Source organism: Sorex fumeus, unplaced genomic scaffold, assembly GCF_029834395.1.
Source record: "Sorex fumeus unplaced genomic scaffold, SorFum_2.1 ptg000058l, whole genome shotgun sequence".
Taxonomy (NCBI): Eukaryota; Metazoa; Chordata; class Mammalia; order Eulipotyphla; family Soricidae; genus Sorex; species Sorex fumeus.
The window spans coordinates 1,561,482-1,584,801 of record NW_026606115.1 but is presented as its reverse complement, the minus strand read 5'-3'; the positions used below and the strand labels follow the sequence as shown (position 1 = coordinate 1,584,801).

At 42.0% G+C, this 23,320-nt stretch overlaps 1 non-coding gene and 1 pseudogene across 1 annotated transcript; both read right to left on the bottom strand.

Moving 5' to 3' along the window:
- Window positions 1-1,177: 1,177 nt before the first annotated feature.
- Window positions 1,178-1,284, bottom strand: LOC130034348 (U6 spliceosomal RNA). The gene has a single exon (XR_008794113.1). It is a non-coding gene; the product is annotated as a U6 spliceosomal RNA (small nuclear RNA).
- Window positions 1,285-17,856: 16,572 nt separating this feature from the next.
- On the bottom strand, window positions 17,857-18,330 carry LOC130034105 (tropomyosin alpha-3 chain-like; annotated as a pseudogene).
- Window positions 18,331-23,320: the final 4,990 nt, after the last annotated feature.

Here is a 23,320-nt window from a genome sequence, read left to right as displayed (position 1 = left end):
GAGCATGCAAAAACAGCACACACACCCCAGGGGTGGGGTTCCCGTGAAATTGGTACTCTCGTCCCTATGTACCAGGTCCAAGGACATGTTTGAATTTCAGGCTTGGCTGGCAATAAGGGTGATAATACAGCTGTCTCAATTTATAAATAAGTTGTTTCTGGGAGAACTTTAGTTGAAATTTGTAAGGACTTTGCCATTCTCATATGCAAGATATATTCCCCCCAGCCATTTGACTTAACTCATTTGGTGCTCTGCCCGGGAACTAAACATAAACATGGTGGTAGTGGTACTTCTTTGGAAGGTGGCATTCAGACTGACCACATGTCATGTCAAAAAAAATCTCTAAGGGCTGGTGATGTGGCTCAGCCATAGAGCCCAAGTCTTGCATTTGTGAGTCCCTGGGCTTAGTTCCAAGTCCCAAAAAACTTAAATCCATTAACCAATTTCCCACTGTGGGACAGTGAGCAGACTCTTTCTCCAATTCCTCTTTCATTCAGCAAACTTTCAGGCAGGATGCAGATGTTGGAGATTCAAAGAAAAACAAGTTTTTTTTTTTTATTTTAAGGAGCTTCATGGTTTGATGCTGAAGCATACCACAGGTGTCTCACACTTGAATGTGATTTAATTAACCAAGTACAGCACCTGCATGCATCAGCGTGGTAACTCCTCGCCAGTACCACTCACCTGCTCTGCACACATCTGTAACAGGGGAGAACCTCGGAGTGGCCCGAGGGCCGTGCACCTTTAGCAGAGTCGGGGGGCGGGGGCAGGATCATGAGGCATCTGCTTGTATTGGCTAGCTTTTGCCAAAGTTTCTCACTACTGTTCTCATTCTTCCTAATTATCAGCTGTGCAGTGCAGAAAGTAATGTCTGTTTCTCTGCAGTGCAGGGCAGAAAGTAATGTCTGTTTCTCTGCAGTGCTCCTATCTCTGCAAAACAAATACTTGTAGAGATTTTTGTCAACATGAAACCCATTAGTTCCATGAAGAATGGAGGGTTTTGATTCTTGTTACTGGCCTTCTTAGCCCCACTTCTCTTTAGAATCAGAATAAATGCAGCCTACGGGGCTCAAAAATGTCCTTGCAAGGTTAATGCCAGGTCTTTGTAGCATGACAAAACGCCTTATAAAATGATGCCCTTTCTATCCACAACTGGATCAACTAGCTCAGAGGCCATAAAAATATGGAACCCTTCACGAATTTGCGTGTCATCATTGTGCAGGGGCCATGCTAATCTTCTCTGTATCGTTCCAATTTTAGTATATGTGCTGCCAAAGCGAGCAGTCTCATGCTTCTTTAAGTACTCTGTTTTTCTTTTGATTTTACCATTTTGATTACAATGTGTCTTGGCATTCTTTTGTTTGAGACTATTTTGTTTGAAACTTTTTGGGCTTCTTGAATCTGTGCAGAAGACTCTCACAAGATATCAGGAAAGTTCTCGGTTATTATTTCTTTGATCAACTGTTTTCTCCTTAACCCTTTTCCTCTCTTTCTGGTATTCCTGTGATTTAAAGATCATTTCTCTTATTATATACCTAGAATCTTATATTCTCTTACATTTGTTTTCTTTTCTTTCTTCATTTCATTGTTGGTGATGGCTAGGATTTTGTCTTAAATGTCACTGATACGGTCCTCTGAATGTTGAATTTTGTTGCTGTAACTTGCTATTATATTCTTTGGTTCCTTCAATTCCATTTATAAGGACTCTGATCTCCTGGATCAACTGCTCTTTAAGTTGTTTAATATTTTCTTCCAGTGATTGCTTTAGTTCAATGACCATTGCATGGAACATTGACTTGATTCCTTCGTCACTGAGGCTTTAGTGGTTATTTGAGCCCCTTGTTTTGCCAGAAATTCTTTCCCTGTTTGACAGAGAATGTGAAGTCTTTTTTCTTCACCATTGTTCCTAAAGATTTGTGAGTGGTACAATTTGAGTTTAGGATGCCTGATATCTGAAGTATGATCTAATTGATTATTTTTCAACAAGCAGTACGTTTTATAATCTATGAATTTAATAATACTCGTGCACTTAGGATTTTACTTCACTGATCATGCAGTTCAGTCTCTAGTATGTATTTTTGTACAGAAGAGTTAAAATAGACATACTTGAGGAAGTATGTAACACCCAAGATCCATTGAAGTTGTGGGGAAAGGGATGAAGGGCTGCTTTTGTCTCTCAAATGCATTAGTGTATGAGAAGTTTAGGGTTTGAGAGGTTTCTGGGAGGGGCTTTGAGGCCCCAGGGGACAGAGAAAGCAGTAGAAGAAAGTGAAGGGCAGTATGGTAGGGCATTTGCCTTGCACGTGGTCGACCCAGGTTTGATTCCTCCATCCCTCTGGAGAACCAGCTACCGAGAGTATCTCGCCTGCAAGGCAGAGCCTGGAAAGCTCCCCATGGCGTATTCGGTATGACAAAAACAGTAACAACAAGTCTTACAATGGAGATATTACTGGTGCCTGCCCGAGCAAATTGATGAACAATGGGAGGACAGTGCTACAGAACAGTGCTACAGTAATTGTGATCTTAATCTTTTTTCCATTACCTATCTGTCACTCTTCCCATGCTGTGGTCATTTTATTACCTGAAAAGTTTGTAAAAACTCCTCTCCCCTAATAATAACCTCAAGGTCAGGATAGTCCCTTGGGTAAAACAAGTTTAGTTTAACTTAGACAATCAGGACTGCAACTGTGCAACCAGTAAGGAGTAAAATTGGAAATTACCATGACCTCAATGCTATACATTAAAGGAGCTTGCTAATTGTTTATCACCCTATGACCACAGCAATGTAAATATCCTGGTTTTTGTTCTTAATGTATCTACTGTTTTTTTTTTTGGAGGACGGGGACACACTCAGCTATGCTCAGGGCTTACTCCTGGCTCAATGATCAATGATCACTCCTAGCATGGCTCTGGAGACCCACTGGGATGCCAGGGTCGGTATTCACGTATGCAGGTATGCAGGTTGGTATGCAGGTATGCCGGTTGGTATGCAGGTATGCAGGTTGGTATGCAAGGCAAACTCCATATATGCTATGCTATCTTAATGTACCTGTTATTAAGTTGTTCTTAATGTACTTGTTAATATAAACAATGACTCATGTATAGGGAGTCAGACAGGAGGAGCAAAAATTATAATCAATAAATGTCCAGCTCATCTCTTTATTTGGGACTGTCATTGAAGCTAGCTTGAAACCTCTACATACCACAGAGTCTGTCTCATTCTTGTGAGCAATACTACAGGTCAGAAGTTTGATGTGTCAACCCAATTTGTTTTATTGTGCTAAATTATCACAAAAATACACACGTTTCTTCAATTATTCATGCTGTTTCCTTTATCTTCAGCAATCACGCATATTTTCTATTGCTGTCATATTTCATTTCTACATAAATCCTTCAGAATTGAACTTAAAAAACCTCCTCTTCAGCACTTCCAAGGCACTACACCACTTCCTCCCTATGATCAGTCCAGCTAATTATTCTTTTTCTTACACTACCTTTGCACTTTGTATTTCTCCCTATTGTAAAACTTGACATCTGCCATCACTACCTGCAAGAAAAGTATCTTTCTGCCATTATAGACTATGAATTAGAACAAGTAATGACTGTTAGTGCCTATGAATAGGAATCCACTAACACAATTTTAGACATGTAGTTGGTGCTTTATTTATGATGTATGATGAATTCTTGAATTACTTGAATCTGGAGTATTTGTTCTCTAGCTTTATAATTTAACATATTATTAAAATTGATTACTACTATTGATAAAATGTTGCTATTGAGGCAGGCAGTTATATAGGAGTGGGTCCAGGGCAATGGAATTTCTGAGAAGTAATAAATTCAATAATACTTAAGGTGACAGAATGAAGGCCTAGGCCTGATAAGATTTTCCTGGCACCAGTGATGACCCTCAGGAGATTTGACCTCACAGAGACACACACTTCAGGAGAGACAAGAGACTTCAATTAAAAAGTTGACGAAGATTTACGACACATGAATAACACCCACATCTGTCAGAGAAACTCCAGACCACAGCAATCCCCTTGGCAATTACCCTAGCCATGAACTCTTAGCTAGCTAGAAATCCCCATGTGGGGGCAGGTTGGAGGAACCCTATAGAAGCCACCTTGAACATAGGCTGCCTGAGGCCATGTACTACTTGCACTCATGTGGCCAAGCACATGTGTCATCTGCATCACCACTCTTTTTTTTATTTTTAATTTTTTATTAGTGAGACACCATGAGGTACAGTTGTAGACTTACAAATTTTTGTGCTTGGGATTCAATTATACAATCATCAAATACCCATCCCTCCACCAGTCCCCATTTCCCACCACCATGGGTCCCAGTATCCCTCCCACCCCCCACCCCCCCATCCCACCCTGCCTCTGTGGCAGGGTATTCCCCTTTGTTATCTCTCTCCTTTTGGGTGTTGTGGTTTGCAAAAGAGGCATTGAGTGGCAATCATGTTTGGTCTATAGTCTACTTTCAGCATGCTTCTCCCATCCTGGGAGGATCCTACCAGCACCCTTTATTTGGTGCTCCCTTCTCTATCTGAGCTGCCTTTTCCCCGAGCATGTGTGGCTGGCCTTTAATCCATGGAGCAAAATTCCTGGTACTAATCTCTGCATTCATCTGGGAAACATAAAGTAACAAAATGGGAGACTAACACCCAAGAATGCATCTCCACTCTTGAGATGTGTACTGAGGCACGTTTCACCTTTGGAGAAGCCCACCTTCTCCCTTTAGCACGTTACTCTCTTTCTCTCCCTCTTTCCACTTCCAAATAAACCTCCAAAGAAAATCTGTTTTTACTTCACTGCTGTCTACTCCTGAAATTCCTACCTGCAAGGTAGGAAGAAAAGAACCTATTAACCCTGGCAATCTTGCAGGCTCACTGACTTCATTTTGGCATCCCAGATGGGATATTACAGTGAAGAATCCCATGAGGAAGGAGGTAATCCATGAAAAATCTGCTGTGGAGGAGTGCACCCATGGAAATCTCTAGGGGGTATGGGGGAGGAAAATGATAACCTCTGTGTGAATTTGTGTGTGCATGAGCACCCTGATAGGTCCTCCTATTGGGTGTGATTTTGTACCTCCACGACTTGGAACTCTTTTTTAATGTAGGAGTACTGCTATTTATTCAGCCACTGATTAGCTGACTGAATTGGGCATGAACTCCACCTTACTTTTTTCCCCATTTTTTATAATTTTATTTATTGAATCACCATGAAAGCAGTTACAAAGCTTTCGGGTCTAAGTCTCGGTCATACAATGAAACACCCGCACCTTCACCAGTGCCCATTCTCCACCCCCAACAACCCCAGTATACCCCCATCCCACACCCTCCCCCTACCTGTGGGGCAGATGATTTCCACATTACTCTGACTCTACTTTGATCACATTCAATATTTTGACACCAGACCCACCATTATTATTTGAGATTTTACCCCAACACTCAGATGTGCTGAAAATTTGTTTTCTATTGCTGGTTATGAATAACATATGATGTCACGTGGCTGCAGTAGTGACCACGCGATTTTGAAATTATGAAATTTAACACTTAAATCTGGAGTGATTTCTGCCAAAACCTGTTGGGTTCTGAGATTTGCTCCTGACTCTTTGGGATCATGGCCATTAAGCAGCTTGATCAGGAGCCAGAAAGGCCATTCTTGAGTGATGATTTGGGGTCTCCTGGGGTGGGGAGGACAGGACCGGCTCCACCTCCATCCCGTGAGGCCCTGCGTGTCTCGTCACTGCGGGCCCAAACCTGACTGTCCAGTGGCCTCTGGAGGATGGCAGCCAGAGGGCCACCAGGGAGAAGAGGCCAATGCACAAAACCTATTCCCACCTGAGGTGGCCCAGCACCGGTAACCTACTGCAGGGACTGGATGCATTTCTGTCAAAAGCCGCTGGGTTTTGGGATTTGTTTCTGAGTCTCTGGGATCATGGCCATTAAGCAGTTCAATCAGGAACCAGAGAGGCCATGCCTCCGATTATATAGCTGAGCTGGAGGTGGTTTGTGGGTGTGTTTTCCACATACATAACTTTTGGCTGTTTACTTTCTTGGTAAACTTTGCCCCAAGATTTTGGGGTCTGGACAAAGGCACAGCAGCAATTTGGGGGTATCTGAAAGTCTGAAGGTGCCATCGGGCTGCTGATACACTCATCTCACAGGTACAGATTGACCTGCTGGCGGCACCATACCCCCACGACTTGGCACTCTTTTTTTTATATTTTATTTTATTTTTATTTATTTATTTATTGAATCACTGTGGGAAAAGTTACAAAGCTTTCAGGTTTAAGTCTCGGGTTATGCAAGTATCAAACACATTTCCCTTTACCAATACTTATTTTTCACCACGAAGAACCCCAATAAACCCCCCTCCCAACCCTCCCAATGGCTGTGGGGCAGATGAATTCTAGTTAACACTCTATCTACTTTGACTAGATTCATTGTTTCGATAAAAGATGCACCATTATTAATTAGACTTTACCCCCTCAAATCAGACATGCTGAAAAGACATTGTGAAATAATTTGTTTTCTACAGCTGGTCATGAGAATCAACCAATGTCGCAATAAAGGCCACGTGGTTTTGGATTTCTGGTATTTTACTTATTAACCCTGGAAGTATTTCTGCTGAGAGTCAGATAATTATAAGATTGGTTTCTGTGCTCTGGAGCCATGTCCGTGCTGGAGAGCCGCTCGTGGGGGGCAACTCGTGATCTCGGTAGGGCGTGAAGGATGAGCCGGGAACGCCCCCCTTCCCATGAAGTTTCAGTCGCCCCATCACGACCAGCTCATACCTGGCTTTCCACAAAGCTCCCAAGTGGCTGCCATCTTTCTTTCCAGAGGGAAAAAGACGACTTGGCACTCTTAAAGTCCCTCTAATGTCCTTCACTCCCTACCGAGGTCACCAGTTGCCCCCTACGAGCGGCTCTCTGGCACAGCCGCGGCCCCAGAAGCACAAGGACTTAATGCAGAAGACCAACAGCTTGGAGCAGAAAAGCGAACCGACTATGCGTTAATCCATGCCATCATGCCTGCCCGGAGGGGAAAGGGTGTTGCCCCATTTGCCCTCTCCTCTCTGGAAAGAAAGATGGCAGCCGCATGGGAGCCTTGTGGAGAGTAGGTATGAGCCGGGGGTGGGGCGCAACTGAAACCTCATGGGACGGGGGTGTTCCGTCCAGTCATTCACGCCCTACCGAGGTTACCAGTTGTCCCCCATGAGCGGCTCTCCGGCATGGCCATGACTCCAGAGCACAGAAACCAATCTCTTAATTATATGACTCTCAGTAGAAATACTTCCAGGGTTAATAAGTAAAATAGCAGAAATCCAAAACCGCGCAGCCGCTATTGCGGCCGTGTGACATCATTTAATTCTTGAACCCAGCTGTAGAAAGCAAATCATTTCACAATGCTTTTTCAGCATGGCTGATTTGGGGGGGGGTAAAGTCTAAATAATAATGGTGCAACTTTTATCGAAACAATGAAGCTAGTCGAAGTAGATAGAGTGTTAACTAGAATTCATCTGCCGCACAGGTATTGGGGGGGTGGGGAGGTTATTGGGGTTCTTCGTGGTGAAAAATAAGTATTGGTAAAGGGAAATGTGATGGATATTTGCATGACCAAGACCTAAACCTGAAAGCTTTGTAACTTTTCCCACAGCGATTCAATAAATAAATAAATAAATTTTTTAAAAAGTCCCTCTAAGGTATAGAACTCATGTGGGCTACCTGTGAATCAACAGAGGACATATGATCAAGAGTGGCACTGGCATAGATACTGATTATAAGTCACAATGCTGAACCCTTATGGCTAAGTCTTCCATTGGCCAGGCAGCACCTTAATGGGCTCTGTGAAGAGACACCCCTCCTTTGTCTCACATCACTGATCACTATGGGAGGGACAGGAGGAAAACCCACCAGTGAAAAGATCCTGGGAAATGAAGGCAGATCACCAATTGCCAGGCAGAAATTCTTTCCCACTCTCTTTCTCTCAGCCTAAGGAGAGAAGTTGCTAGAGATCCCCAGGAAGTCAGCTGGAATGCTAATGAAGGCAGCCAGCAGGTATAGCACTAAGCAGGATAAAAGAGAGAGAAAGAGAGACAAAAGCAGGTAAGGTAAAACCCAGCAAAAGAAGCTCAAGGCGGATGTCAGTGAAAGACTCAGCAAGCCAGTAGGGCAGTGGAAAATGTAGCAAACTAAGAAAGGCAGAACTTTTTCTCTTCTCCCGATCTAAGTAGCGAGGTTGCTCAAAACCCACATCACATTTAAAATTCGGCTCCACATGCAAGCCATAGTCATGTGTCTAGCCAGGTCAGGCCTTAAAGATGCCTGAGAATAGACACAGGGGTCATCAATTGGAATGATTCTCTGACAATTTGGGGCATGGGGTGATGCACCCTTCCCCATGACTTTGAGAGGGCTCTACGCCAGAGTATATGAGGACACCCCCTCCGGCAGCTTCCACAGAACCCAACACAAGGTGTGCATGAGGGCATCTCCTCCAGCTACTTTCAGAGAATCTTCTCCAGACAAAGGGAGTGTGTTCCCTCCAGCAGACTTGAGAGATTCAAGGCTCCCTCACAGCAGAAGTGAGCAATGTTGGAAAGGCTAATGTAAGAAGGGGTAAGAGGACCTTGGGAGAGCCTATGAGGCCCAGAGAAAAGTTTGCCAAGAAACCTTCTGCTTTTAAAGAAGTGTCTTACTGGATTTTGTAATATTATGTGGCTTAAGTATAAACTACAACAAATGGCCAGTAAATGACAGTCTGCTTAATTATACTCTCTTGTAGTTATACCTTTATTGAAAGTGCAGATGTCATTTCTTTTTTAAAAAAATTTTATTAGTGTTTTTTAAAATTTTTCTTAAATTTTTATTCGGAGCGATAGCACAGCAGTAGGGCATTTGCCTTGCGCACAGCCAGCCTGGCCGAGCCGGGTTCGACTCCTCTGCCCCTCTTGGAGAGCCTGGCAAGCTACCGAGAGTATCTCACCCACACGGCAAAGCCGAGCATGCTACCCATGACATATTTGATATTCCAAACACAGTAACAAGTCTCAAAATGGAAACGTTACTGGGCCCGCTCGAGCAAATTTATGAATAATGGGAGGACATTTTTATGATCACAGGAATATGTATGATGTTAAGTTGCTTCGGTTTTTATTGCTTTAACTTTTCTGTTTTAAAAAACAGCAAACGACTCTATCCTTACAAGGTCAGAGAGGGCCATTTACTCCTCCAAATTCTAATCATTTCAAAGTGGCATTTCTCTGCCTAATTGAATTGGCTTTATTCCTTTCAGATATTGGTAACACCAAGAATTCAATCAGCTCATTTCCTGGGACACATTAAGATTAAGGTAGTCTGAGATTTCACCCTTTGGGCAGTCAGGGTCTATAACCTCTTTGTCAGCAGGAAGAGGCTCCAGAAGACGGATTGTCACCCATTTCCCCTTAAAGATTTAAGGTGGTAAAATCTCTAGGGGGTGTTATGAGTCAGGCTGATGGATAGAAGAGTGCCCAGGGCAATGGAATTTCTGAGAAATAATAAATCCAATAACATCGAAGCTACAAGAATTAAGGCCTAGGCCTGATAAGATTTTCCTGGCGCCAGTGATGAGCCTCAGGAGTTTTGACCTCACAGAGACACAAATTTCAGCAGAGACAGAGACTGCAATTAAGGACCTGAAGAGATTTATGACAGATGAACGAACCCCACCTCTGCCAGAGAAACTCCACACCACAGCAACCCCCCTTGGAAACCACCCTAGTAATGAACTCTTACCTAGCTAGAAATTCTGATGTGGGGGCAGGTTGGAGAAACCCTATAGAAGCCACATTGAAGAAAGAAAGGGTGCGCATATGCTGCCTGAGCCCATGTGCTACTCGTGCCCATATGGCCAAGCATATGTGTCGCCTGAGCACAGGTATCACCTGCATCTCCCATCTTGAGATGTGTACTGAGGCTTGCTCCATTTTTTAAAAATTTTTATTAGTGAAACACCATGAGGTACAGTTGTAGACGTACAAAGTTTTGTACTTGGCTTTCAGTTATACAATGATTGAGTACCCATCCCTCCACCAGTGCCCATTCTCCACCTCCAATGCTCCCAGTATCCCTCCCATCCCCCCAACCCCCATCCCACTCCACCCCTGTGGCAGGGCATTCCCTTTTGTTTTCTCTCTCCTTTGGGGTGCGGTGGTTTGCAAAAGAGGCATTGCGTGGCAATCCTGTTCGGTCTATAGTCTACTTTCAGCATGCATCTCCCATCCTGGGAGGATCCTCCCAACACCCTGTATTTGGTGCTCCCTTGTCTATCTGAGCTGCCTTTTCCCCCCAGCACGTGTGGCTGGCCTCCAAGCCATGGAGTGAACCTCCTGGTACTTATCTCGGCTATTCTTGGGAGTTAGTCTCCTATTTTGTTACTTTATATACCCCAGATGAATGCAATTTTTCTATGTCTGTCCCTCTCTTTCTGACTCATTTCACTTAGCATGATACTTTCCATGTAGTACCACTTGTATGCAAATTTCATGACTTCATGTTTTCTAACAGCTGCATAGTACTCCATTGTGTGGATGTACCAATTTTTTTTAACCAGTCATCTGTTTTTAGGCACTCGGGTTTTTTTTTTCAGATTTTGGCTATTGTGAATAGTGCAGCAATGAACATAGAAGTGCAGATGTCATTTCGACTTTACTTTTTTGCCTCTTCGGGATATATTCCCAGGAGTGGTATTTGCTCCATTTTTCAAGAATCCCAACTTCTCCCTTGAGCATATTTCTCTCTCACTTTCTCTCCCACCTTCCCCTTCCTAATAAACCTCCAAATAAAATCTGTTTTCACTTCACTGGTGTCTACTCCTGAAATTGTTTTCTGCAAGGGAAGAAGACAAGAACCTATAAACCCTGGCCACCAGTGCAGTCCCACCAACTGCACTATTATATATTTAAGCATTCAATGCTCAGCTTAAAGTGATTAAAATATAAGTGTCTATAAACATCCTCTGCCTGCTCCCAGCAGCTTGGCAGACATCCATTACCTCCACTACCTCCACAACCCAGCCACAGACGCCCTCCGGGACACTTTCCAGACACTCAGGCTGGAATTCACGCACTAGTGAAGCCCCAGAGAGCTAGGGAAGTGGAACTCTGTGACCTCAGACTCCAAGCTCAACGGGCCCGGGAACAGAGATCCTCTGCCTGCTCCCAGCAGCCCAGCAGACCTCCATTAGCTCCACTTCCTTCACTACTTAGCTGCCGAGACTCTCCAGAACCCTTTCCGGACTGTGTGGCTGCATTTTGGCCACGTGACACATGATAAAACACTTAATACAAGATCACTGCATCATATTTGATTGTGTTGAAATATTGTTTGAACCATGGGGACACCTGCAAGGACAAGTAGAGGCCACCCTAAAAGCCTCTATCCCTCTCGGGGAGCCTTGCAAGCTACCTAGAGTGTCCTGCCCTCACAGCAGAGCCTGGCAATCTGTCCATGGTGTGTTCGATACGCCAAAAGCAGTAAATACAATGGGTCTCATTCCCCTGACCCTGAAAGGCCCACCAATATGGCAGTGTTAAGAAGGATGAGGAAGGAGAGGCTGATAAAAACTCAGGGCAAACCTAGGGCTGCCAAAATGAAGAAGCAGAAAAATGACTGTCTGTATTTTCAATGCAAGTAAGCTGGCATCGGATGCATCCATTGAGGACCTGATGGTGCAAACACGAAAGATCAAGTACGACATCATTGGTCTGACCAAGACGAGAACGCATCAATCACATCATTTTCGACACTGGGGAAGAACTGTCCCTCGGAACATGCGATAAAAGAGGCGTTGGTGGTGTCGGTGTCTTGTCAACACGAACTTGGCCATAAACATTAATTCATTCAAATGCCTAACATTTGAATAGATGTGGCTCACTCCCAGCAGTTTCTATCTTCATTGTCTATGCACCAATATCCAATTATGATGAAGGAGAATTTGAGAAGTTCTACATGGAGCTGGAGAAGTTCTATAAAGAAGACCACACCTTCTACAAAATCATTGTTGGTGATTTTAATGCCAAGATAGGACCAAAAAGATCAGCCACATCGGGACCCATAGCCTAGAATGGAACAAACAGGGTGAGAGACTGTCTGAGTTCATCATGTCGACCAAGACCATCCATGGTAACTCACAGTTCCAGAAGGCTGAATCTAATTGTTGGACATGGGAGTCTCCTAGTGGACTGTTTCACAACAAAATTGACCACATCATATTCAATCAATAGCCTTGCCTGACTGATGTCGCTGTTGTCCCAAAATTCCAAACGGGATCGGACCACCGTCTCCTTCGTGCAAAATTCTACCCACACAATGGGGAGAAAGTACTGCAAAGTTTAAGAAGAGAACTCCCAAAACGACCACCAACTGCCATCTCCTTGGCACTATTGTGGCAACATGGGAAGATGCCGTCGTTGACAACATTTATGAGGAATACGATCATCTGGTTCAGCACCACCATAATTGTGGGAGGAATACCGAAAGAGAGATAGCAACAAAAAGATGACTGTCTTTGAAAACTTTCGAGCTCATTCACCAACATGGCTTGGCGCAAGTCTCAGGCAACAGCAAGCGAATGTCCAAGCTTGCAAAGCAGTGCAGAGAAGCGATCAAGGAAGCCCTCAAAGAGAGAAGAGCAGCAGTGCTGACAGATGCAGCAGAAGCTGGGAAAAGCATTCTCAATGCCCGACTTTCCTTTGCCAACTACAAGACCAAGATGACTGCCCTCCGATGTCCTGATGGATCTATCACATCTTCCAGAAGGGCATTGGAGAAGATTATCCATGACTTCTCGGATCTCTTCGATAGCCACGTCCACCTGCCCACATATCAAATTTCGAAGGATGGATATGACGTTCCCAAAGTTCTCCCTTCCTAAATCCAACACGCCATCTCATCAGTAAAGAAGCAAACAGCACCAGGCTCAGACAAGGTCAGACCCAAACACCTGAAGAACCTGCCGCCAGTTCTCATCAATACACTGGATTGGCTCTTCACATGCTACCTGTCTGAATGCAAGGTTCTGTCCCAGTGGAAAACCAGCAGGACTGTACTACTGTACAAGAAGGAAGACATCCACGACATTGGCAACTATCGCCCAATCTGCCTGTTGTCTGTCGTCTACAAGCTTTCACTTGAGTCATCCTGAATAGGATCGGCAGAATACTAGATGAAGGACATCCACACAAACAAGCCTGTTTCCGCAAAGGATTCAGCACGATCGACCATATCCATATAATAACCAAGCTCATTGAGGATTCTCAGGAGTTCAAGATGCCGCTCTGTCTAACGTTCATTGATTTAAAGAAGGCTTTTGACTCTGTTGAGATTGAAGCGGTCATCAAAGCCTTAGCCAAACAGGGCATTCAAACTCAATACATCAGGATCCTCTGTGAGCTGTTTTGTGGATTCACTACGAGGATCTCACCATTCTACAGGGAGGTGATCATTGACATCAAGAGAGGGGTTCGGCAGGCTGATACCATTTTACTGAAACTCTTCAGTGCCAGTCTCGAGAATGTCATGAGACAACTGGAATTGGAAGGAATGGGAGTGAAGATAGACAGTCGGCAACTACACCACCTTTGCTTAGCTAATGACATCGTTCTTATAACACCAAACATCAGCCAAGCGGCACAAATGCTGCCGACTTTGACCGTTAGTGTGAAAGGGTCGGAATACAGCTGAATCTCACAAAGACAATGTTTATGAGAAACAGTCTCGTTCCTGACGTTCCATTCATTCTCATCTCACTCTCATGCAACAGTTATGTGTACCTAAGTCGAGAAGTCAACATGACGAATGAAATGGCACCTGAGTTATGCAGGAGGAAGAGAGTGGCTTGGAACGCCTTCAAGAACATCCAAGAAATAGCTAAGAGGAAGAAGAGCCTCTGGCTCTGGGCACATCTCTTCGATTCTGCTGTTTTTCTTGCATTAACATACGCTTCAGAGACCTGGGCCCAATGAAAACAGGATGAGAACGCTATTCAGGTCTCCCAAAGAGGAATCGAAAGAGCTATGCTTGGAATTTCACGTTTCTCTCAAATGAGAGAAAGAATCTGGAGTTCCGACCTCCATTGAGAGTCAAGGATCAGGGACTCTGTCTTGTTTGCCAAAGCGTCAAAAATCAGATGGGCTGGACACGTAATTAGACGACCGCTGGACTAGAGCCATTACCAACTGGATTCCACAGGATGTTAAAAGATCGCATTGCCGCCCACCTATGAGATGGTCAGACTTCTTAGTCAAGACCCTGAACGATCAGTTTGAGGCTGTTCGTGTTTCTAGAATGAGCAGACGCCATTGGGCTACACTAGCATGCGACAGGGATGAATGAAGACATTGCTGGCGCCCACTGGAGTGAATAGACGAGTAAGGGATGTCAAATGATCAAGTGATAAGCATTCTATTGCAAAAGAAAACCTCTAAGGATGCTATTTTTGAAGCATTTGAGAACACTAATTTCATATATAATCTTTTTTTTTTTTTTGCTTTTTGGGTCACACCCAGTGATGCTCAGGGGTTACTCCTGGCTCATGCACTCAGGAATTGTTCCTGGCGGTGCTCAGGGGACCATATTGGGTGCTGGGAATCGAACCTGTGTCGATCATGTTGGCTGCATGCAAGGCAAACGCCCTACCCGCTGTGCTATCGCTCCAGTCCCTCGTATATAATCTTAAGTGGAATATGCTAAAATGCATCACAAGTGACACTGGTATAAAATATGTTGCATCAGATAAAGGTTTGCTAAACAAATCTGCACCTATTGTAACAATTAAGGTACTTAATTTGTATTCTTACGCTTCAATGTCTACCAAAAATTCAAGTGCATGTGCCTGGCTTACCCTGCAGGCAGCTATCCTGGGCTCAATCCCTGGCATCCCATATAGTCCCCTTGGATATTAATCCTTTTTCTGCCTATTGCATGAAAACACTTTCTACCAGTAATAAAGGTTTTGCCTTGTGTTATTTTTTCATACAAAAACTTTTAAATCTTATACAGTTCCATTTGTTTTTTTTTATTTCTGTTGTCTTTTGCCAATTGAATAATATTATATAAGACACCTTTAAAGTTCAAATCCTGAAGCACTCTGACTACATTTTCCAGAATGTATTTTATGAATTCTGGTCTAATCTCAAAGTCTTTGATACACTCAGAATTGACTTTCATGTAAGGTCAAGATACAAATTCAGTTTCTTTTCTTTACTTTTTCATCTTCCCTTCCATCCTTCCTTCCTTCCTCCCTCCCTCCCTCCCTCCCTCCCTTCTTTCCTTCCTTCCTTCCTTCCTTCCTCTCTTTTTTGTAGCTATATAGTGTTCCTAACGCGGTTTTTTGAAGAATATATTTTTATTCCACTTCATGAATCTGGCTTCTTTGTTGCAAATTAGCTGTCTATATATCTTAAGGTTTATCATTGAGTACTCAGTTCTAATTCATTGGTCTGGCAGTATATCCTTATGCCAGTTCCATGATGTTTTGATTATTATAGGTTTTTTTTCTTTATTTTTGGCCACACCCAACTGTGTTCAGGGTTTGCTCCTTGGCTCTAAGTTAATTCATTTTTGTTTAAACTTCTCTTCCAGTAATTGTCTAATTTCCATTGCAATTGTATAGAGTGTAGATTCGAGGTCTTTCTCATTCAGGATTAAGGATTTTTATGAACTTAAGTACTTATCTGTATTTCTGTCCCTGTCAGTTGGAGCAATTTAATTTCTTTAGTTTTCATTGTTCTTAAAGTTTTGTGGTTGCTGAAAGTGGCGCTTTCTTGAGAATTTTTGAGAATCTGATTGCTGACCTAATTTATTGTTTTTCACTATTGCTCTGTTGCTTATGCTTCTATTATTCTATCTCCATTGTCTTGTATAGGTATTTCAGCAGGATAGGTAGGGGTGTGAATCAAGTTCCTCTGTTTTTGTTGCAGAAACTTTAATGCTTTTTTTCTCGCACTGATGTAAGACCCTGTGATTTCCCACCAGTTCCTACAGTGTGTGAGGTGGATTATGTATAACTATCCTGAGACTAATGCGACCACATTGTTCCTACTGGTGGCAAGTCCAGTGGGGCATAGGAGGGAGTTCCCTTTGCTGAAGTCAACATGGGGGATGGATTCCAACTTCCCAAGGAAACCTGAGATTGACAGATGTTGTGATTCCAGTGGCAGACAAGTTCTAGTTTGTGGGAGGCTGGTCACACTTCCAGTGGGAGGAGAAGGCACTACACTTGTCTGAGCAGGGAGCAGGACAAGGGGATGGATCTAAGCTCCCAAAGCAAATCTGAGATTTGCAAAGGCTGATTGGCAGAAGTGGGCATTATTCCTGGGGCAGAACAACTAGTGCTAGATTTCTGCTGGCAGCCCATTAGGTGTGGGAAGTGGAGGCCCTTTGTGAGGCTTTGTGTTTCTAAAAATTTTGTCTATATACTCTAGATTCTCCAGTTTAGTTTCATAAAGCTAGTCATAGCACTTGCTCATATCATAATCTTTTGTATTTTGGAGTTATCTGATATAAGTTTCTCCCTTTCATCTCTCTTCCAATGTATTGAGTGTTTACTTTTTCCCTTGATGAGTCTAGCTGAAGGTTTGTCAATCTTAATTAATTCTTTTTTTTGAGGGACTTGTTCTTTATTTCAAAAGGACAAATATCAATTTTCAGTATCAAAACAGTTTCATAATTGGTTTCTTTGCCCAATTGGCCCCCACAGAGGCCACACTAAAGGAGAGGGCATTTTAAGCCACGAAGCTGCGAGGTGGATGCACACTAAACAGACCTCACAGAACCTCACTAAAAAGGGGGGAGTTTGTAAGAAGGAAAGGCTGTTTTCAAAGACCACACTGCAGGCCCAGACTGGGTGGTCACTGTGCCCCAACCCTAGAGAAGCAAAGTTTCAAAATAATATAAAAAGTTTTGTATATAAGCTACTCAAGATTTCTCCAGCACTAACGGATACAAAGCACAATGAGATGGCACTTTTTGAGGCAGCAGCTTCAGATCCAGAAAAGGGCGATGAGATGAGTTTCATATGGCTAATCAGTGGCAATAACATTTTGTTTTCCTTTCAAGAATTCAGGAGAGCAAGTAAGTGGTCACTTCAACCTAAAAGGGTACATGATTCATTCTTCTGGGAAAGCAGAGGGAGACAGAACAAGGATTTGGTCCCAGTTCTCAATATCTTAATTTGAGTCACTTCTTTTTCTTGTTGTTTTGGAGGTTACACCCGGCTGTGCTCAGGGCTTACTCCTGGTTCTGTGCTCAGGGATCCTTCTGGCAATGCTCAGGGGACCATATGGGGGAGCGGGATCAGCCAGGTTGCAAGTTAAGTGCTTTACCCGCTGTATTTTACCTCTATGGCCCCTTGAGTCACTTCACTGATTTAAAAATAAGAAAAAAAGAAAGAAAAGAAAATTTCCCAGAGATAACTTAAAGCTGGAAACCTAAACAACACTTTTTTTTGGCTTTACTACTCCGGGAACCCCCTTTCCTTCAATCTGGCTAGTCCTTGTACACAACACTGAGGTATCCCACAGTGGCATCTGTCTCTGGGCTGTATATCTCTCTAAGGCAGGCCCAGTTCTTTCCCTTCTCTAGGGAGAGGGAAAAATGCAATCAGCTGGAAAGTTCCCTTCCAAAAGAGAAAAAGGATTAGACTACTCTTCAAAACTGTGGAATGACTTGGAATGTCTTACAAAAGCTTGCTACAACAACAAAAAAGGTAATTACAAAATGTGTACACAACAACGGGCTTTTAAAGACACTTTGCATTGTGCTCACATCCCCTTAGATGTTGTTCCCAAAGGTGCTCTGCCTCTAGCCCAAAGGGAATCTCTGGGGTAGAGGCGGAGACAGTTTGGCTGAAAACACAGTGGGGGTGGGGGTGTTTGGGGGGGCATACTTCTCATCTGCCTCTTCTGCAATATGCTTAGCTTCTTTGAGTTGAATTTCCTGAAGTTCCACTTTTAGTTCGTCTTTTAAGGCTCAGTTTTCAATGACCTTCATCTCTCTCTCTCACTCTCATCAGCTGCTTTCTCAGCTTCCTCCAGCTTTTGCAGGGCAGTCGCCAGGCACTCCTGAGCACAGTCCAGTTCAACCAGCTGGATCCTCCTTCAACCAGCTGAATCCTCCGATTCAAGGATGCTACCTTAATACTCGGCTGTTCCGGGGCCCGCCTTTCGCCCTCCACTTCCCGATGCAGGTGCTCGGCCATCTCCTCCGCGTCGTTGGCTGCTGCTGCAGGATCTTGATCTTGCGCTTCACTGCCTTGATGGTGGTGATTCGGGCCATGGTCCCCTGACCCTACTTCGCTGCCTCCTCAGCCGCCTGTGCCTGCGCTTTGCACTCCAGCCGCCCCTCAGCCCCACTTCTACCTCAATCTTAGTTAATTCTTTTAAAAACAAACTTCTAATTTCATTTACCTTTGAATAATTCTCTTAATTTCTGTCATTTTATTTATTCTACAATATTAATTATTTTTCACTCTAAGATTATGTTTTTTCTTTTTATAGTTTCTCAAACTGTGAGGTTAGGTGGTTTACTATTTTTTTCTTTTTCTTGATTTGAGATTGTGTTGCTATGAATGCCCCCCTTAGTACTGCTTTTGCTGTGTTCTATAGTTTTTTATTGTTTGTGTCTTAATTTTATTTATTTTGAGAACTTTTTTATTTCCTATATTATGTCCTCTTTGACCCAATTGGTATTTGAAATATGTTCATTAGTTCTCAAACGTTAGAACTTGTTCTGAGTTCATTTTTTTAGTGAAGTAAAATAGTATAATTTAAAGAAATTCATTTAGATAAATGTGAAGGGCAAGAAAGAAAGAGAAGGGGGCAGGAGCGATAGTACAGCTGGTCGGGCATTGCCTTGCATGCAGCCAACCCGGCTTCAATCCCTGGCATCCCATATGGTCCCCCACTCACTGCCAGGAGTAATTCCTGAGTGTAAATCCAGGAGCAACCCCTGAGCATCGTTCGGTGTGAACCAAAAAGAAAAAAAAGAAAGAAAGAGAAATATCGGTGCAAGAGAAAAACTCAGGTTGCATGAGAGGTTGAAAAGCCGAGTATAATGGAGCTGTTAGGAGAGATGAAGTCATGAATTTTGCTTGTAAGTGGATAGACATGGAGACTATCATGCTAGGTGAAATGTGTCAGAAAGAGAGGGACAGACATAGAAGGACTGCACTCATTTGTGGAGTAAAAAACAACATAACATGAGGCTGACACCTAAGGACAGTAGATACATGGGACAGGAAGATTGTTCCATAGCTGGAAGACTGCCTCATGAGCAGGGGGGAGAAGAGAACTGTAATAGAGAAAGGATCACTAATAAAATGATGGTTGGAGGGATCGGTCGGGACAGGAGATGTGTGCTGAAAGTAGATAAAGGACCAAACATGGTAACCTCTCAGTATCTGTATTGCAAACCATAATGCCCAAAAGTAGAGAGAGAGTATGGGGGAAATTGTCTGCCATGGAGGTAGTAGGAGGGTGGGAAAGGGGGGGGGGTATACTGGGGAGATTGTTGGTGGAGAATGTGCAATGGTGGAAGGGTGGGTGTTTGATCATTGTGTGATTGTAACTCAAACATGAATGCTTGTAACTGTATCTCACAGCAATTCAATTTAAAAAAAAAAAAAGAAAAAAGAAAAGCCGAATATACACATCTCATGTTGAATGTTGGCTAAATAAGCTATAAAGTAACATAAAAGTATTACATATCTAAAGTCACAATAAAATCTGATCTTTGTGATGGAGAATGAGCTCCTTATGCCTTTACAACGTTTGTTTTATAGTAGGGCTTTCTGCAAATGGCTTGGATTTCTTTGAATTGCTAATTTCGACCTTCATGGCACTGTGATCTTAAATTTTACTATAATGTTAATTTTATGATAATTTAGACACTTGAATTGTGTCTTAGCATGTGGTATTTGTTTCATATAATTCATCTAGACAATGTTTAATGTTATTCATTTTGGGGGGAGGGCGATAAATTGCCTGTACATACCTATGAATCCAAGACTTTCAACTACTTGTGTAAACCTCTTATTTCCTTATTGGTGCTCTGTCTGATTTTTCTGTCCAATGGTAACAGTGGGGTATTAAAGTGTTTCACTACTATTGTGTTGTTGATGTTATCTCCTCAGATCTATTATTAATTTTTTCAAAACATTGTTGCCTCTGGGGGCTGGAGCGATAGCACAGAGGGTAGGGTGTTTGCTTTGCATGTGGGCTGACCCGAATTCTATTGCTCCACCCCTCTCAGAGAGCCCAGCAAACTACGGAGAGTATCACGCCCGGACAGCAAAGCCTGGCAAGCTACCCGTGACGTATTCAATATGCCAAACACAGTAAAAAGTCTCACAATGTTACTGGGCCTGCTCGAGCAAATCGATGAACAACAGGAGGACAGTGACAGTGATAGTGTTGACCCTGGATGAATTAAGTCCTCTTGATCTATTGACCCTTTATCAAGTGTGTACTGTCCTATCTCTTGCCAGTTTCTTAGTTTGAATGCTAACATGGTATGATACAAATAAGACTGTCCGTGCTTTATTTTAGTTAATCATTAGCTCATGTGGTTGTTTTCCAGTCTTTTAATATGAGCTTGTGTTCATAATAAGGGTTCAAGTGTGTCTTTATAAGTGGTAGAATGTTGGATTTTGCTTCCCGATCCATCCAGCTACTTTGTAACTTTTAATAGAACAATTCAGTCCATTCACATTTAGAGAAATCACTGATATGAAGGAATTTGTTGTCACTTATTTATAAGAGCTTTGGTTGCTTTTAAAAAATATTTAGTCATCATATAATTACAACATTGTTCATGATTGTGTCTCAGGCATAAAATGTTTCAACACCAATTCCTTCACCGGTGTCCACTTTTCCAGTATGCTGTTAAACTGGAGAGTCTAGAAGAAATGAACAAATTCTTAGAATCATGTATTATACGAAAACTGAAAGAGGAAGTAAAAAGCCTGAACAGGCCAATCACAAGCAAGGAAATTGAAACAGACATTAAGAATCTCCCCAGGAACAAAAGTCCTGATCCAGATGGCTTTACTGGTTAGTTCTATCAAATCTGCAGAGAAGACTTACTGCAAATATTCAATAAATTCTTCTAAAACATTAAAGAAACATGAATCCTTCCTAATGTCTTGTATAAAGCTAACATCACATTAATACCCAAAGTAGATATAGACAATTCTAGAAAAGAAAATTTTAGACCAATTTACCCGATAAACATTAATGCAAAAATTCTCAACAAAATCTTACCAAACTAAATCCAATAGTTCATCAAAAGAATTACACACAACAATCAAATGTGATTCATCTAAAATATGTAAGGAAAGTTCAACATAAGCAAGTGAATTAACATAATACATAACACCAATTAAAGAAAAGATGAAATCATATGATTAAATCAATTGATGCAGTGAAGCTTTTGACAAGATCCAACATTCTTTCATTATTTAAAATATCCTCAACAAAATAGGGTTGGAAGGAGCTTTCTTCAACATAGTAATGGCTATCTATAACAAGTTCAAAACCAGTATCATTGTAAATGGTGAAAAACTGGAAGCATTCCCACTGAGATCAGGTACAAGGCAAGAATGTCCACTGTCTCCATTTTTATTCAAAATTGTATAGAAGTCTTAGTAACAGCAATCATCACGAAAAATATCAAATGGATCCAACTTGGAGAAGAGGGAATCAAATTATCACTATTCGCAAATTACATAATCATATACATAGAAGGCCCTAAAGAATCCACAAAAGATCTTCTAGAAACAATAAATCAATACAATAAAGTTGCATACTACACACAAGTCAACAAATCAACACAAAAAAGTCGTTTGCATTACTATACAAAAATAACATGTCAGAGAGGAAAGAGATCCAAGAATCTATTCCATTTAGAATAGTGCCCAAAACATTAAGTATCATTAACATTAACATCAACCTAACAAAGGAGGCGGAAAATTAAAACTTTAAAATAGCTTAAGAGATAGAAAACCTTAGGGAATGGAAAAAATACTTCATTCCTGTGAATCAGAAGATCAAGTATTGCTAAAATAACCATACACTTAAAATACTATATAGATTCTATGCAATTCCTATCCAAATTCAGTCTACATTCTTTAAAAACCTAGAAAAACACAAATAGCCAGAGCCATATTGAAAAATAAGAAACTGTAGTATTTCATTACCTAATTTTGATCTTTACTACAAAACTATAGTAATCAAAACTGCATGGTACCATAATAAAAATAGACTCACTGGTCAATGAGTCAGAACCTAATACTCACGGACAAATACTAATATTTACAGACAGGTAATTTTTACCAAATGAGTTTAGAACGTAAGATGGAGTAACGATAGCCTCTTCAACAAATGGTACTGGGAAAGTGGTATAATTATGTGTGAAAAGGTTTTATCCCTATCTCACACCTTAGACAACAGTCAATTCAAAATGTACCAAAGACCTTGAGAGCTGACAAGAAACTATAAAATATACTGAGGAAAATAGAATTCTCCATATTTGAACCTCAAAGGGGTATCTAATGGTCTGATACTATAGGGAAAGACAACAAAATAAATTAGCTGTATCAAATTAAAGAGTTTCTGCATGGCAAAAAGAAACAAGGGCTAACTTAATGCTAACTGAATGGGGAAAACATTCTCACTTAACCTATCAGATAAAGTGTTGGTATCCAGGATATATAAAGTAATCACAAAGATCAACAATGACTAAATAATCCAAACCCCCCAATAAATGGGGGAGTAAATGAACAAATACCACACAAAAGAAGACAGGTGGATGGCCAGTGGACACATGAAAAAATTCTCAGTATCATTTATGATTAGAGAGACTCAAACCAAGAAGACATCATATCAAACCAGTGAGAATGGAACATATCAAAAATAGTGGAATAATCTGTGTTGGTGGGATGTGGTGAAAAAGGAACTGTCAATCAGATAAGAATGTTGACTTGTTCAACCCCTCTGGAAAACAGATGGAGAGTTATCAGTGAACTTATAATTGAGTTGTCATGTCACCCAGAAATTCCATTTCTAGGCATTTGTCCCCAGACAGAAAAAACATTCATCCATATTTATCCCTGTATCTACTTTTAACACTTAGTTCTTAAATCATTTCCAACTATCATTGTCATACTGGTCCCTTCTCTGTCTTACTTACCCTCTGCCACACACACATTTGTGATATATTTCAACCATTGACTAGTCTTCCTAACCCCTGTTTGCCCTGGCCTTGGATA